This window comes from Lactuca virosa, chromosome 4 (genome assembly GCF_052849685.1).
Source record: "Lactuca virosa cultivar CGN04683 chromosome 4, Lactuca_virosa_CGN04683_v6, whole genome shotgun sequence".
Classification (NCBI taxonomy): Eukaryota; Viridiplantae; Streptophyta; class Magnoliopsida; order Asterales; family Asteraceae; genus Lactuca; species Lactuca virosa.
In genome coordinates this window covers 192819116-192836326 of record NC_136429.1, presented here as the reverse complement: position 1 = coordinate 192836326, position 17211 = coordinate 192819116, and the positions used below count along the sequence as shown (strand labels likewise).

Here is a 17211-nt window from a genome sequence, read left to right as displayed (position 1 = left end):
GAATCGACGACCTTTTCGACCAACTTCAGGGAGCCAGTTATTTCTCGAAGATAGACCGAAGATCAAGGTACCAACAGTTGCGGGTTCACGAGAATGATGTTCCCAAGACAGCATTCCGAACTCGTTATGGATACTACGAGTTTGTAGTGATGCCCTTTGGTCTAACCAACGCACCGGCAGTATTCATGGACCTGATGAATCAGGTGTGCCGCCCTTTCCTAGACAAGTTCGTGATCATGTTCATTGACGATATACTTGTCTATTCGCGGAGCGAAGATGATCATAAACAACACTTGAGACTAGTGCTAGAAACATTAAGGGCGGAGAAACTATATGCAAAATTCTCAAAGTGTGAGTTCTGGATCAGGAAAGTAACTTTCCTTGGTCACGTGGTTAGCGAGGAAGGCATACACATGGACCCTTCCAAAATCAAATCGATTGAGAATTGGTCAGCACCAAAGACACCCACAGAAATCCGCCAATTCTTGGGTCTCGCTGGCTATTATCGCAGGTTTATCCAAAACTTCTCCAAAATCGCTAAGCCATTAACCACCCTGACACAGAAAGGTGTAACCTTTAGTTGGGGAGAAAAAAGCAAGACACTGCGTTTCAAACATTGAAGCAGGCCCTATGCAGCGCACCTATCCTGTCCCTGCCCGAAGGGACGGAAGAATTTGTTGTCTCTGTGACGCATCCAATCAGGGCCTAGGCTGTGTGCTCATGCAGCGAGGAAAGGTTATCGCTTATGCCTCGAGGCAGCTAAAAACACACGAAGTCAATTACACAACTCACGATATAGAGTTGGGAGCAGTGGTCTTCGCGTTAAAGATCTGGAGACATTATCTCTACGGAACCAAGTGCACTGTATTCACTGAACATAAAAGCCTACAACATATCTTCGATCAGAAAGAGTTAAACATGAGGCAGCGGCGATGGGTAGAGCTACTCAGCGATTACGAGTGCGAAATACGCTACCATCCTGGCAAGGCCAATGTGGTACCAGTTGCCCTCAGCCGAAAGGAGTATTCAGGTCGTAAGGTGAAGGCATTGTCAATGACCATTCAGTCCCAATTATCCATGCAAATCACAGAGGCTCAGCTGGAAGCCTTAAAACCAGAGAACATGACGGATGAAGCCTTGCGGGGAATGGAAAAGAACTTAGAGGTCAAGGGAGACGGAGTTTACTATTTCATGGACCGTATCTGGACCCCGAAGTACGGTGGTTACAGAGAAGTTGTCATGAACGAAGCTCACAAGACTAGATACTCCGTTCAACTAAGTTCAGATAAAATGTATCTGGATCTCAAACGACTATATTGGTGGCCGAACATGAGAGCAGAGATCGCTACTTTCGCGGGCAAGTGCCTGACTTGCGCCAAGGTGAATGTTGAATATCAAAAGCCCTCAGGTTTACTTCAGCAGCCAGAAATACCTGAGTGGAAGTGGGAAATGATTACAATGGATTTTATCACTAAGTTACCCAGATCTCCGAGTGGGCACGACGCCATCTGGGTAATTGTCGATCGGCTGACTAAATCCGCCCACTTCCTACCAATCAAAGAAAACTTCAAAATGGAGAGACTCACATGAATATACCTTCGAGAAATAGTTCGCCTTCATGGGGTACCTGTATCCATTATCTCCGATCGAGATAGCAAGTTTACCTCGAGGTTCTGGCAATCACTACAGAAGGCTCTAGGAACTAAGCTGGATATGAGCATGACTTATCATCCACAGACCGATGGACGGAGTGAGAGAACAATCCAGACATTGGAAGATATGTTGGGAGCCTGCGTCATCAACTTTGGCATATCGTGGGACACTCATTTGCCATTGGTCGAATTTTCTTACAACAACAGCTACCATGCCAGCATCAAGGCTGCGCCGTTTGAAGCCCTTTATGGTCGTAAGTGCAGATCCCCTCTGTGATGGGCTGAAGTGGGTGACACGCAGCTAGTCAAGGGTCAAGTCCTCGACAGCACTCTCACGGGTCCTGAAATCATCCGAGAGACGACTGAAAAGATTGTGCAAATCCGAGAACGACTAAAAGCATCAAGAGATAGACAAAAGAGTTACGCCGATAAGAGACGAGTTCCAGGTTGGTGACCGTGTTCTTTTGAAGGTCTCACCCTGGAAGAGAATGATACGCTTCGGAAAGCATGGAAAGCTAAATCCAAGATACATTGGACCATTCGAGATCCTCGCTAGGATCGGTCCCGTAGCATACAAACTCCGGTTACCTTGAGAGCTTAACAACGTACATCCCGTCTTCCACGTGTCGAACCTAAAGAAGTGTCTGTCCGATGAGACACTTGTGATTCCCCTCGATGAGATCGAACTAGACAAAAGTTTACACTTTGTGGAGGAACCAGTTGAAATCATGGACCGGGAAGTTAAACGAACGAAACAAAGTCGCATCCCGATAGTGAAGGTTCGCTGGAATGCCAAGCGGGGACCTGAATTCACTTGGGAGCGTGAGGATTCAATGAAACAAAAGTACCATCATCTTATTCCAAGTCCATGATTTGTATTTCTATTCTTGAATTTCGGAACGAAATTCCCTCTAACGGGGGGATGATGTGACAACCCGAAACTTCTATCTTGTACATCTATTGAATTCAATCAATGTTGAACTCGTTTCTGTTATCTTCTAGCACTGTTTAAGGGTTTGTTTAATTGTTCTAACCTTGAGTACAACCAAGGTTGAGATTAGGGATGAGTTATCAAAGTCGTAAAGTACCTAATCGGGCCATACACTCCTTTAGGAGGAGTGTACGGCTGTACACATGGGTGTACGGCCGTACACCCCCTTATGGCCGCACACCCACCCCTATATATATGAGTGGACCTCCTTTCCTTCATTCCTTTCTTCTATTGGCTGCACACTACTCCCTTTCACTCAAGCTTACTCAACTGTGAACCCTCCAAGGCTTCAAAAACGTGAGTATTCCATCCTCTAGCTTGTTATACTTGAAAGACCTCTTGATCTAAGCCTTGATTCTTCAAGTTTCATCATGTTCTTCATCCCTTGAAGGGTACGGTCGCACACCATCATAAGGTTGGCCGTACACCCCTTAAAGGCTCTCCAAAGTGAGAGTTTGACCCTTATCTTCTAGTTGGACATGAACCTAGCCTTGATTCACCTTAAAGTCAACAACTTTAGCATGATCATGAAGGGTGTACGGCCTCACACCCCTTGTACGGCCGCACACACCTCTTAGGGCCGTAAACCCACTTTGATTATCTTTATTGGCCTCAAACTTGCATCACAGCTAAGCATGGGACCTAGAACACTCTTTGGATGCTATTTAGAACCTTGGAAACACCTGATAAGCACATCTCATCATGAGTGTACGACCGTACACTCATGGTCCGTACACCCATGGTCGTACACACCCTTAGGGTGGTCGTACACCTCTCCCACTCAATCGCATATGGTTCTAACACTTAGTTCTAGTGTTTCCAAGTCCTTAGGGTGGTTTCCTATCATGTCTAGTCGTGAAATACCCTAATTTGAATCATATATGTGTTATTACATGTTAAATAGGATCCAATTGTGTTTGAGGCTTCACTTGACTCTCAGCATCTCATACCGATCTTTCATTCAAAACACTCACTCGAGGTGAGTTCATACCCCTACATTTTTCGAGTTTTTAATGGTTTCAGGGGGGAATACAAGTAAAAGCACAAGTAATCTTGTGTTCAAATAGATTATTTTGTTTAATATATTTCCATTATTAATATACATCGAATATAGGAATCAGTTTTACAAAATGTGTTAGGATACACACGTTGCAAAAGCAGTTTTCAAAACTAAGGAAATGAACTTATGAATCATGAAACAAAAGATATTACTTTTTAAGGATTCATGTTGATAAAAAAAAGGGTTTTCCTGTATTGTTACTTGTAAAGTCGTTAATATAATTAGAGACACGTCCTTGGGCGCTTACAAACTTAACTAAGTGGAGGACTACCCCTTATGAACCAGAGTCTCGTCGAAGGAGAGCGTGATTTTTGTGTATAGACCTATACGGGACTGACTATCCCGCACCTTGCTGTTAGCTACAGTAGGACCGGCAGGTCTACGGGTGACAAAGTCATAAAGGATACTGGTGCCCGATTCGCGCCATATCAAGTTAATGTATGGTCATAAAGCTCGCAATGTAGATAACAACGATGTATTTACGTAATAATAGATCGAACGAACGAACTTTAGAGTTAATAACTAAGTGATCACAGAAGGGTATTAAACAACACTTTCAGGATTCAGATCACCACGTTTTTAACTAGTCTTACTTATGTAATAAGACTGATATTCATCACTGGAAGTAGCCAGGGTTTTCAAAAAGAACAATGCTTAAACAATATAAGTATGGTAGATACTTGTACTTTCCGATTTAGAACGGGTAACTCAATAACTTACACTTAAGGAAAATGTAGGATTTTCCCAGGGTAAACATCAATATTTTATAAACAGATGGTTTATTTATCAACTAACGAATATTCATATTTCTTCCATAACTCCTTGGTTTATGCGTGACTAGTATGAACCAAGAAGTCATACAAGAAATGGGTTTAATCATGCTTTTCATAAGAAAATATGGGATTTTCTTGAGGAATAATTTCAACAGATATCAAAGGATCATTTTACTTAAGGTTTATGCATTTAATACACCAGATAATATAAGGTTTTTTTGGAGAAAGATATCGCACTTTTCAAAAGAACCGAGAACCGTCTTTCTAAAACAAAATGCTTATGAACTCACCAGCTTTATGTTGATACTCTTTCAAAATTTACTTGTATTCTCAGGGCTCTAGTAGACAGGTACACCCCCGAAGCTTTTGAGAAGACTGCCTAGTATCGTACTGCGACTCATTTCGTCTTCTGTATCTACGTTGATGTTTGAATTTGAAATGTCTAAACTACTTATGTAAAACTTATACTTATTAATGCAATGGTTGGCTGTGCTTTGATTACTATAATGCATGCGTTGTGATACTTACAACCAACTTTGCCTTGTGTTTCTCAATCTCTCCCTTTTCATTAAGTTTGGTTTTAAAAATCCACTTAACTCCGATACATTTGGCTCCCTTACGTAGGTCTACCAATCGCCAGGTCTGATTCCTTTCTATTGCTTGAATTTCAAGATCCATAGCCTTCTTCCATTTGTCTTCCTTGACTACATCTTCATAGTAAATAGGATCTTGATTGATAAGATCAGCAATGTTCACCATATCATCGTCCGAATCTAGATCTAGTTCATCACCAGCAAAATAATCATGCAGGTAAGTAGGACGTCTTCTCACCCTTTGTTGTCTTCCCTCCCCGAATGTTGGGATGTTAGGACCAGAAACTGAGATCACCGGGCTGGAATCATCATTTAGCTCATCATGTTCAGCTTCGTTATATTGTTCAAAAGAATTTCCATTCACAAACTCATAATCTTCATCAATAAAGTCATAATCTCCCTAAGTAATTTCTTTGTCATCATCACCTTCTTTAGGTTGACTCCAATTCCAGGACTTATGTTCTTCAAAGATGACATCTTTGCTCACTATCACTCTCATTGTTTGTGGATCAATCAGCCGATACGCCTTTGATTCTTCACTCATTCCTGTTAAAATACAAACAAAGCTTTTGTGATCAAGTTTAGTTCGTTTTTCTTTAGGCACATGAACATGAGCTAAGCAGCCCTAAACACAAAAGTGATGAACTGTTGGCTTGCTTCCACCCCAGGCTTCTTGGGGGGTTATGTTTGAGAGAGCTTTAGTCGGGCATCTGTTAAGCACATAGAAAATCCACATTGTTGCTTCCGCCCATAACTTCTTTGGCATATTTTTGGCTGCTAACATTGTTACTACCATGTTGGTGACCGTTCGATTCTTTCGCTCAGCAACCCCGTTTTGCTGGGGATGAAAGTTGGTTGTAAGTTGCCTCTTAATTCCATGTTCTAAGCAAAACTTTGTAAAGGCATCCGATAGGTACTCCCCACTACGATTTGTTCGAAGGGCCTTAACAACTTTTTTTTGTCTCGGTCTCAACCTTCTTCTTGAATTGTTTAAAACTTTCAAGAGCTTCGGACTTCTCTGTTAACAAGTACACCCAACCCTTGCGACTGTAATCATCAATGAAACTCAAGAAGTACCGGTTACCTGTGTGTGATGGATGTGATATTGGCCCACAAATATCTGAGTGTATCAATTCCAAGATCTCTCCTGCTCGCCACTTACTTGCCTTTGGAATCGCTTCCTTGGTTTGCTTTCCTATCATACACTCATGGGCCGTACACACCCTTACGGGTGGCCGTACACCTCCCTCAATCAATCGCATATGGTTCTAACACTTAGTTCCAGTGTTTCCAAGTCCTTAGGGTGGTTTCCTATCATGTCTAGTCGTGAAATACCCTAATTTGAATCATATATGTGTTATTACATGTTAAATAGGATCCAATTGTGTTCGAGGCTTCACTTGACACTCAACATCTCATACCGATCTTTCATTCAAACTACTCACTCGAGGTGAGTTCATACCCCTACATTTTCCGAGTTTTTAATGTTTTCAGGGGGGATACAAGTAAAAGCACAAGTAATCTTGTGTTCAAATATATTATTTTGTTTAATATATTTCCATTATTGATATACATCGAATATAGGAATCAGTTTTACAAAACGTGTTAGGATACAAACCTTGCAAAAGCAGTTTTCAAAACTAAGGAAATGAACTTATGAATCATGAAACAAAAGATATTACTTTGTAAGGATTCATGTTGATAACAAAAAGGGTTTTTCCTGTATTATTACTTGTAAAGTCGTTAATCTAATTGGAGACACGTCCTTGGGCGCTTACAAACTTAACTAAGTGGAGGACTACCCCTTATGAACCAGAGTCTCCTCGAAGGAGAGCGTGATTTTTGTGTATAGACCTATGCGGGACTGACTATCCCGTACCTTGCTGCTATCTACAGTAGGACCGGCAGGTCTACGGGTGACAAAGTCATAAAGGATATTGGTGCCCGATTCGCGCCATATCAAGTTAATGTATGGTCATAAAGCTCGCAATGTAGATAACAACGATGTATTTACGTAATAATAGATCAAACACACGAACTTTAGAGTTAATAACTAAGTGATCACAGAAGGGTATTAACAACACTTTCAGGATTCAGATCACTAGGTTTTTAACGAGTCTTACATATGTAATAAGACTGATATCCATAACTGGAAGTAGCCAGGGTTTTCAAAAAGAAAAATGCTTAAACAATATAAGTATGGTAGATACTTGTACTTTCCGATTTCGAACGGGTAACTCAATAACTTACACTTAAGGAAAATGTAAGATTTTCCTAGGATAAACATCAGTATTTTATAAACAAATGGTTTATTTATCAACTAACGAATATTCATATTTCTTCCATAACTCCTTGGTTTATTCGTGACTAGTATGAACCAAGAAGTCATAGAAGAAATGGGTTTAATCATGCTTTTCATAGGAAAATATGGGATTTTCTTGAGGAACACTTTCAACAGATATCAAAGGATCATTTTACTTAAGGTTTATGCATTTAATACACCAGATAATATAAGGTTTTTTTGGAGAAAGATATCACACTTTTCAAAAGAACCGAGAACCGTCTTTCTAAAACAAAATGCTTATGAACTCAGCAGCTTTATGTTGATACTATTTCAAAACTTACTTGTATTCTCAGGGCTCTAGTAGACAGGTACACCCCTGAAGCTTTTGAGAAGACTGTCTAGTATCGTACTGCGACTTCTGTTGTCTTCTGTATCTACGTTGATGTTTGAATTTGAAATGTCTAAAATACTTATGTAAAACTTATACTTATTAATGCAATGGTTGGCTGTACTTTGATTACTATAATGCATGTGTTGTGATACTTACATGATGTCATCCACCCCTGAACGTTTCCGCCGTTCTGGTTTGGGGGTGTGACAACTAATGCAATCATCAAACGAATCGTGTCCATCCTAACAACTGGGGAATATACTTCTACATAATCAACCCCAAATTCTTGTCCATACCCCCTTACAACCAACTTTGCCTTGTGTTACTCAATCTCTCCCTTTTCATTAAGTTTGGTTTTAAAAAGCCACTTAACTCCGATACATTTGGCTCCCTTACGTAGGTCTACCAATCGCGAGGTCTGATTCCTTTCTATTGCTTGAATTTCAAGATCCATAGCCTTCTTCCATTTGTCTTCCTTGACTACATCTTCATAGTAAATAGGATCTTGATTGATAAGATCAGCAATGTTCACCATATCATCGTCCGAATCTAGATCTAGTTCATCACCAGCAAAATAATCATGCAGGTAAGTGGGACGTCTTCTCACCCTTTGTTGTCTTCCCTCCCCGAATGTTGGGATGTTGGGACCAGAAACTGAGATCACCGGGCTGGAATCACCATTTAGCTCATCATGTTCAACTTCATTATATTGTTCAAAAGAATTTCCATTCACAAACTCATACTCTTCATCAATAAAGTCATAATCTCCCTAAGTAATTTCTTTGTCATCATCACCTTCTTTAGGTTGACTCCAATTCCAAGACTTATGTTCTTCAAAGATGACATCTTTGCTCACAATCACTCTCATTGTTTGTGGATCAATCAGCCGATACGCCTTTGATTCTTCACTCATTCCTGTTAAAATACAAACAAAGCTTTTGTGATCAAGTTTAGTTCGTTTTTCTTTAGGCACATGAACATGAGCTAAGCAGCCCTAAACACAAAAGTGATGAACTGTTGGCTTGCTTCCACCCCAGGCTTCTTGGGGGGTTATGTTTGAGAGAGCTTTAGTCGGGCATCTGTTAAGCACATAGAAACTCCACATTGTTGCTTCCACCCATAACTTTTTTGGCATATTTTTGGCTGCTAACATTGTTACTACCATGTTGGTGACCGTTCGATTCTTTCGCTCAGCAACCTCGTTTTGCTGGGATGAAAGCTAGTTGTAAGTTGCCTCTTAATTCCATGTTCTAAGCAAAACTTTTTAAAGGCGTCCGATAGGTACTCCCCACTACGATTTGTTCGAAGGGACTTGACAACTTTTCCTGTCTCGGTCTCAACCTTCTTCTTGAATTGTTTAAAACTTTCAAGAGCTTGCGACTTCTCTGTTAACAAGTACACCCAACCCTTGCGACTGTAATCATCAATGAAACTCAAGAAGTACCTGTTACCTGTGTGTGATGGATGTTATATTGGCCCACAAATATCTGAGTGTATCAATTCCAAGATCTCTCCTGTTCGCCACTTACTTGCCTTTGGAATCGCTTCCTTGGTTTGCTTTCCTATCATACAGTCTTCACATATGTTTTTATTGATAGGAAATCGAGGCAAATCACGAACCATACCTTTCCTTTGAAGTGTCTCCATACTTGTGTTGCTGAGATGCCCCATTCGTTCATGCCATAACCTAGGATTATCTTCATCACTGGTGTACATACACCCCGTTTGTTTTCTGTTTAGTGACAACATCATTTTCCTCAATGATGGGAAACATTCGATTCATGCTCATGTAGCTCTGAAAGATCAAGCCTTTTTCTTGATGAAAAGCCTTACAAACATTCGCTTGAAAAAGAAAGGACAATCCCTTTTGTTGGAGCTGCCCTACACTGAGTAGATTGTTCTTGACGTCTGGAACATAATAAACATCCTTAATCACATATGTTTCTCTATTCAATAACAGCTTCACACTTCCTTTTCCACCAACCATCATATGTGAGTTGTTTCTAAGCTTAACAGAATTCGAAAACCCTGAATCAAGATCAATGAATCTGTCTTTGTTACCACACATGTGGTTTGGGCAGCCAGAGTCCAAAAGCCACAACAAGCCTTTGTTCTTGCCACATGTATCAGCCATACACACACTCTCCTCCATGTTTATCTCAGCGATAAGAATGACTTCCTCATTCTCATCAAAACCCGCATAATTAGCCTCCTTTGAGTAAGGGCATTCATAAGAATAATGCCCCAACTTCTGCCTTCAAGGCCTGATCATCCTTTTTTTCAATCTTCTTGAATTTCTGCTCATGAACCACCAAGGTACTCTGCAGCTCTTCTATGGACATCTCTTCAACATTCTTTGACTCTTCAATTGAGACCACCACATATGTATACTTGTCGGTCAGGGTTCTGAGAATCGTTTCAACAATCTTGACGTCCTGTATCAGTTCTCCATTGCTTCTTATCTGATTGGAAACTGTCAACACCCTACCAAAGTATTATGTGATAGTCTCGTTTGTCTTCATCTCAAGGACTTCGAAGTCTCTTCGAAGCTTTTGTAAAATGGATCTTTTCACTCGTTCGTTTCCTGCAAATCTCTGCTTCATGGAGTCCCACACAGCTTTGGAGGTTTTTCTATCTAGAATTTGCTCAAACGTAACCGGATCGATTGCCTGATACAAGTAGTGCTTGACTTGCAAATCTTCATTCACAGCTCTTCCAACTTTTTCTTTTCTGCTTCACTTTGAGCAATCCCAACTGCCGGTTCTCTAATTCCTGGATCAATCAGGTTCCACACCTGTTTTGCACGCAACAAGTTCTCCATCATTTCACTCCAATGCTCATAATGGCCATCAAAGACTGGTACCTTCATCTTATCGTCATTCATCATCGTTACTCTCTCTTTAGTGATCGAAATTTGCTCTGATACCGAATGATAAATATTATCACAGGTGTATTTCTCACACAAAAACGATGCTTCATTCTAGATGCCAAAGCGGCTATAAATACAAGTACGATGAAAGGGAAATAACAAATAAACAAGAAAATAGGAAACTAGAAACTACCAAAGCAAAAGATAACAAAAGATAACTCCTAAATTTTGCAAAACCCATCGTTTGCCAAAAATTTTCATGGCTTGTAAAATGAAGTATGAGCTGTAACATATATGGTCGTACCAAATCCATTAGGTCTTACATATTTTGAATAGGTTTCACATTGTCTTTAAAACACCTTGTAAAGTTGTACCAAAGGTGTTGATACTCCCTCTCTCTCTCTTTTCTTTTTTTCAAAAATAATGGTTGTTGCCCATTTTCAAGATTCACACTCTTTTTAGTCAACTTAGGGACCAATTTCAATGATTAAGAACCCTCATAGGATACTAGAAATATTGATCCAAAACAAATTTCTACCTGCAATAACACAAAAATCATTAAATCTAACAATTTCTTCATTTTTCAACATCTTAGCACATCTAGTTACATTCCTTAATAGATTTAGCAATACATTCCAATCACAAATCAAAAATCTATATGTTTTCCAATCGATTCTTCTACCATTAGAGACAATATCTCTAACTGATTATCAGTCTCCCTAGAAGTTAGAGATGCAGTACGTAGACAATATATAAATAAGGTAAAGCATGAAGTTAGAGATGCAGTACGTAGAGTTGTATATGTAAGTTTGGCAAAGAATTAAGAATAGGAATCCATCCCACATCTTATATGTAAGTTTGGCAAAGAATTAAGAATAGGAATCCATCCCACATCGGAGGGTGAAAAAAAGAAAAGTGAAGGTAGTTGTTGGATAAAAAGTGAGGGTAGGGGAACGGAAAAATCACTTACCTGGACGGTGTCTTTGGGCGATCAAGAAGATCCATGGCCTAGGTTGTTGATCTCCATTGCACATTACGGAGAGGTGCCTGTCTAAGGTCGGCCCAAGTTGGTCGAACCTACGTCATAATTTGTGTTAGCGGGGGCCTGCGTTCGTGCGGCCCCTACCCATACTCTAGTTTTAAGATTATTATAAATATATATTTCCAAACGGACGTCTTGTCTTTGTTGGTGTATGTGATATATATTATATAAGAGGGAGTTCAAAGCCAAAAAAGAAACCCGTGCGTAATTTCTGTTGATTCAGATTTGGTTAGGCCCATGCATAGTTTCTGTTGACTCAGATTTGGATAGGTTGCATCGATCATAGTCAAGTAACAAATCATCCCCATCATCAAGTGGTTATGAGGATAGGATACATATATACCTGTCTCTCCTTAGAAACCTTAAACCTGAAAATAACAAATAAATAGAATAGGTAACTTGGATTAGAAGCTGGTAAATAAAAAAATTAATGACAAATATCAAGATTTCTTTGTGCTGCTGCGTTGGGTAGTCTCATGGTTTATAATTTATATTAATATTAACATATGGTAGCTATATTAATTAAGCAAATTAAGCGATTGCAGTGAAGCCATTAGTTGAGTCGGTTGCATGCATGTGACTGGATGAGAAAATAAAATAATAATACCTGGGCAAAGTTAATGAGTCCCACATCGCCTCAAACAAAGCAAACAGAGAATGTTGAGTGGGTTCAAAACGGAAGGCTTTTCGTTTACGGAAATTTCATACCTTTCTCGGCCTTTTGGCTAAGATCAAGTGTAGTATCTGTTCTTATCAGTTTAATATCTGATATGTGGGCCATCGGCCCACTCGATATTAATCTTATTTTTTATGGGGAAAGATCCGTCACAATAGCTTGCTATTGGGGTCTTTGAGTGTCGCCTTGGCGTTGCACTATTGCCTTGGCATGGCGCACCCCTCCAAATCCAAAGTTTAAGCTTAGCTTTTCTAATGCATCCATGCTGGCCACTTCCACGCACTAAAGTTATAAGCACTTAAGGAGAGTTGCAGCAGGTACCATTGACCCTTGTAGTTTACCATGATTAATTAATAATCCAGATGACTTGTACGCTCCATGCCTGAGGTCATCCCACATACCCTGCACCAAAGAAAACTGAGCAAGAACCAATTCAGTTTGTGAGTTAAAGAAAACTATGGTATTAACATCAATAGCAAGAACCAGTTCACTTTTCCAACTGTAGGCTGCCCAAAAATGCTAGATAGAGTTGCCATGCATATCACTGATTGCAGCAATCCATACTATCAAAACCTCACAAAAAATACAAAAAATGATAAAACAAGTATAAATTCACAAGGGATGCATCATGCATGGGAATCGATTCGTCACCTTCAACGCCAAACTCTTCCATCAGGTTACCATTCGTCCGGTATTCATTCCCCACCCTTTCTATTATCAAAACCACACAATCATTTCACCCATCAACTAAGAAACCAGGATCCCGTTTCGTAAAGTAATGAAGATTTTGTGGCTATTGAGTTCACCAAAATGTCCAAATATGTAAAACCGGGAGTTTAACTGCAAACCCGGTGGAACATATGTCATACAAGGTCCTCATATCAAGTATAGAGCTTCACGACTAAAAATAGAGAATCATTAAAAACGATGGACGATCACGACAAAATCTTAGTTGTCTCTTTGAGCCTAAGCCTGAGATATAAGATACAAAGTTGAGCAGGTTGTGCCAAGCCTCTGGCATTGCAACTACATTATTGTCGATTATCTAATTATAATTTTCACAAATAATGCCAGAGAACGATTTTGGTAAGTTTTTTCGATTTCAAAGAAAAATTTTCCAAACGATTTCAAACACATTTTTTTTGATTTTGGTAAGTTCAAACATAATTTTTTTCGATTTCAAACACAACTTTTTCGATTTCAAACACAATTTTTTCGATTTTAAACTAATTTTTTGACCAGCACCCTTTCAATTTTGTTAAGTCTTCTTTGTGTTTTTACGAATTTACCACTGCCCATGTCACTTCCTCCGAGATTTTCCAATTTATCATAGTTGAACGAGTTCCGCAGAGACCCTTCCTATGGAAATCATGGTCATTTTATGATAGTTGCAATTTTTTGGTCATTTTCTTCAACCACACCTTCTTTTGTGGTCATTTGTTGATTTTCCCTACTTTTTTTCTCTTAAATTGCCAATAATTTTACCTATAAATATGTTTATACTCCGTTCCTTAAAAACATTTATTTACCCCAACTGTTCTTTTGCTTAATAAATCTACACTATACTGTACATAGGTAAACTCTACAAAAAAGTAATTTCTTTAATGAAAGTGTGTGTGTCCAAAAACACTACCTACATATCGCACCCCTGTACATGCTGGGAAATAACTTTATAAACCATAGCAAAAGCCCTAGAAACAAATCCCTAGAATAAGTGTAAGTGTGTATAAAATGAATTGGTTGATAAATATTATCACAGGTGTATTTCTCACACAAAAACGATGCTTCATTCTAGATGCCAAAGCGGCTATAAATACAAGTACGGTGAAAGGGAAATAACAAATAAACAAGAAAATAGGAAACTAGAAACTACCAAAGCAAAGGATAAGAAAAGATAACTCCTTAAGCAAAAGATAATAGCTGTTGACCAAGTACAACACACGTGCATAGACCATGTGCACATCTTGCTTATCCAACTTTATTTTGAATTCTTTATTAAAAGCAATTACCAATCTTCAACAAACCCTCCCTCAAACTAGACATTGAAGTCTTGTTTGTCTTCAAGAGAGCAAATTCCCAACCTTTTTCTCAGCTTCACAAAGACATCTTGATGCAGTGGTTTGGTAAATATATTTGCCATCTGTTCCTTAGTTCCAACATGTTGCAGCTCAACAGTTCCATCACCAACCAAGTCACGAAGAAAATGATACCTAACCTCAATATGCTTGCATTTGCCATGAAAGGCTGGGTTTTTTGAAAGCTTGATGGTGGAAGTGTTATCACACTTGATCACTGTACTGCTTTCCTGCTTCATTCCAAGCTCCTCAAGAATTCCTCGAATCCACATAACTTGACAGGAACATGCTACAGCTGCCATGTACTCTGCTTCCGTAGAAGATAACGCAACTGTGCTCTGTTTTTTTGATGACCAAGCGACAGCAGCTCCATCCCACAACACCAGGTACCCAGACGTACTTTTCAGGTCATTTTGATCCCCAACGAAATCACTGTCGGTAAACACTTCCATTTTGCCACTTCCTCCTTTTTTGTACCATATACCATAATCCAACGTTCCTTGAAGGTATCACATACCCTTTTGCAGCTGCAAAGTGAGCCTCTGTTGGTCTTGGTCTGGACATGAACCTACTGACATAGCTTACCACAAACTGGATATCTGGCCGTGTGGTTGTGAAGTACATCAAACTTCCCACCAAACTCTTGAATAATGTTTCATTCACAGGTTCTCCCTCTTCCAACTTCAACTTGCAACCAGGAACAATTGGATTCACAATTGCGTTGCAATCTAACATGTTAAAACGTGTCAGAATTTCAACTGCATATTTTTGCTGCGACACATGAATTCCAGCTGGAGTTTGAAACACCTCAATTCCCAAGAAATATCTCATCTTTCCCATATCTGTCATCTCAAATTCACCTTCCATAGAACACTTGAAATCTTCCAACATTCTTTCATCATTCCCTGTGTACAACAAATCATCAACATATATATTTACAAACAACCATTTGCCATCTGATGTTTTCTTGATAAACAGAGTGTGTTCAAATTTGCTCCTTGTAAAGCCTTCTTTAATAAAATACGCTTCAATACGGCTAAACCAAGCCCTGTGGTCTTGTTTAAGTCCGTACAAGGCCTTTTGAAGTTTGTACACCTTATGCTCACTGTCTTTAACCATGTATCCTTGTGGCTGCTGCACGTACACGTCTTCTTCCAGTGTTCCATAAAGAAAAGCGGACTTAACGTCCATTTGATAAATATTCCAACCCTTTTGAGCAGCTAATGTGACAACTCGGAACTTCTATCTTGTACATCTATTCAATTCAATCAATGTTGAACTCGTTTCTATTATCTTCTAGCACTGTTTAAGGGTTCGTTTAAGTACAACCAAGGTTGAGGTTAGGGATGAGCTATGAAAGTCGTAAAGTAGTTAATCGGGCCATACACTCCTTTAGGAGGAGTGTACGGTCGTACACATGGGTGTACGGCCATACACATGGGTGTACGGCCGTACACCCCCTTTTGGCCGCACACCCACCCCTATATATATGAGTGGACCTCCTTTCCTTCATTCCTTTCTTCTCATGGCTGCACACTACTCCCTTTCTCTCAAGCTTACTCAATTGTGAACCCTCCAAGGCTTAAAAAACGTGAGTATTCCATCCTCTAGCTTGTTATACTTGAAAGACCTCTTGATCTAAGCCTTGATTCTTCAAGTTTCATCATGTTCTTCATCCCTTGAAGGGTACGGCCACACACCTTCATAAGGTTGGTCGTACACCCGTTAAAGGCTCTCCAAAGTGAGAGTTTGACCTTTATCTTCTAGTGGGACATGAACCTAGCCTTGATTCACCTTAAAGTCGACAACTTTAGCATGATCATGAAGGGTATACGGCCGCACATCCCTTGTACGGACGCACACACCTCTTAGGGCCGTAAACCCACTTTGATGATCTTTATTGGCCTCAAACTTGCATCACAACTAAGCATGGGACCTAGAACACTCTTTGGATACTATTTAGAACCTTGGAAACACCTGATAAGCACATCTCATCATGAGTGTATGACCGTTCACTCATGGGCCGTACACCCATGGCCGTACACACCCTCAGGGTGGCCGTACACCTCCCTCACTCAATCGCATATGGTTCTAACACTTAGTTCCAGTGTTTCCAAGTCCTTAGGGTGGTTTCCTATCATGTCTAGTCGTGAAATACCCTAATTTGAATCATATATGTGTTATTACATGTTAAATAGGACCTAATTGTGTTCGAGGCTTCACTTGACACTCAACATCTCATACCGATCTTTCATTCAAACCACTCACTCGAGGTGAGTTCATACCCCTGCATTTTCTGAGTTTTTAATGTTTTCAGGGGGAATACAAGTAAAAGCACAAGTAATCTTGTGTTCAAATATATTTCCATTATTAATATACATCGAATATAGGAATCAGTTTAACAAAACGTGTTAGGATACAAACCTTGAAAAAGCAGTTTTCAAAACTAAGGAAATGAACTTATGAATCATGAAACAAAAGATATTACTTTGTAAGGATTCATGTTGATAACAACAAGGGTTTTTCCTGTATTATTACTTGTAAAGTCGTTAATCTAATTGGAGACACGTCCTTGGGCGCTTACAAACTTAACTAAGTGGAGGACTACCCCTTATGAACCAGAGTCTCCTCGAAGGAGAGCGTGATTTTTGTTTATAGATCTATACGGGACTGACTATCCCGCACCTTGCTGCTAGCTACAGTAGGACCGCCAGGTCTACGGGTGACAAAGTCATAAAGGATACTGGTGCCCGATTCGCGCCATATCAAGTTAATGTATGGTCGTAAAGCTCGCAATGTAGATAA

At 39.8% G+C, this 17211-nt stretch overlaps 2 non-coding genes across 2 annotated transcripts; both read left to right on the top strand.

The window, feature by feature from the left end:
* Positions 1 to 11575: 11575 nt before the first annotated feature.
* Positions 11576 to 11739, top strand: LOC145110648 (U1 spliceosomal RNA). Its single transcript, XR_013710012.1, has one exon. It is a non-coding gene; the product is annotated as a U1 spliceosomal RNA (small nuclear RNA).
* Positions 11740 to 12359: 620 nt separating this feature from the next.
* Positions 12360 to 12555, top strand: LOC145110669 (U2 spliceosomal RNA). Its single transcript, XR_013710032.1, has one exon. It is a non-coding gene; the product is annotated as a U2 spliceosomal RNA (small nuclear RNA).
* The last annotated feature ends 4656 nt before the right edge of the window (positions 12556 to 17211 follow it).